Source organism: Tupaia chinensis, unplaced genomic scaffold, assembly GCF_000334495.1.
Source record: "Tupaia chinensis unplaced genomic scaffold, TupChi_1.0 Scaffold000330_1, whole genome shotgun sequence".
Classification (NCBI taxonomy): Eukaryota; Metazoa; Chordata; class Mammalia; order Scandentia; family Tupaiidae; genus Tupaia; species Tupaia belangeri.
Window position 1 is genome coordinate 1,230,426 of NW_006159824.1, and position 1,318 is coordinate 1,231,743.

Consider the following 1,318-nt stretch of genomic DNA (forward strand, 5'->3'; position numbering starts at 1 on the left):
GGCTTAAACTCACGCCAGGTGCATGTGCGTGCGTGCCCAAGATCCCAAGAGGAGAATGGAGGAGAAGGGATTGCGGCGTGACCACCCCCCTGGGGGGTGATTTCTCGCTTTCTGTCTCCCTGTCTCTCTCTGTCTTTCTGGTGAGCACACGCTCCCTATAGCAAAAACCTCTCCAAAAAAAAAAAAAGATATGTGTCTAAGAATGATGGCACAAAAATGAATGATCCTTTTACTTATTAGAAAAAAGTAAAAAAAAAAAAAAACGTATTAAGCCATCAACGCTGTACGGTCATGTTTACATACGCATTGCTAGCCATCTTCCTTCAAGTCCTAGACAAGGAGTTCAGACGGTGGCTGGAAAAGCCTCCTCTAGAGAGGTTCCTTTTTTTAATTTGTCAGAGGACATCTGTGCTTACCGTAGAGAGAGACAGAGAGACAGAGAAGAGGAGGGAAAAGAAGACGGGTCGTGCTCCCCCCTGCACTCCCTTCTCCATTTCTCCGGCCTGTCAGGACTTGGCGCACACATGTGCCTGGCGTGTTTATTGTTTTAAGCCATGAGGGCTAGTACTCGAATCACGTGGTTAGCCATGTGGAATTTGGCCACAGCTTTCCAGGCCACAGAGCTGGCCCTGGAGAGCATTCTTATGTACTTCAAAGATGTGTGTAGGGGCCAGCAGGTGGTGTGGTGGTTAAGGCACTGGACTCCCACATGGCTGATTGCAGTTTGAGTCCTGGACCTGGTGGCTTGCCACTCATGCCAGGTGCATGTACGTGCATGCCCAAAATCCCGAGGGGAGAATGGAGGAGGAGGAGGAGGAGGAGGAGTTCTCACTTTTCCTCCCTCTGTCTCTCTCGCATGAGTGCATGTGCTCTATGGCAAAAACTAGGGGAAAGAACATGTAATAATGATAACATAGGAGTTAGCAGGTGGCATGGTGGTTAAGGGGCCAGCTGTGGTTGGAGTCCCAGACCTGTGGCTTTCTTTCTCACTTTGTCTCTCTCTCGTGAGAGCATGTGCCTTATGGCAAATTTAAAAACAATAATTATAGGGACCAGCAGATGATGTAATGGCTACATTGCTGAACTCCCATGTACTTGACCATGATTTGAGTCCCGGACCCGGTGGCTTAAACTCACGCCGGGTGTGTGTGCGTGCGTGTCCAAGATCCCAAGAGGAGAATGGAGGAGAAGAGATTGTGGAGTGGCCATCCCCCCTGGAGGGTGATTTCTCGCTTTCTGTCTTTCTGTCTTTAGGGTGAGCGCACGTGCCCTATAGCAAAAACCTCCCAAGAAAAAAAAAAAAAAAAAAAAAAGATAG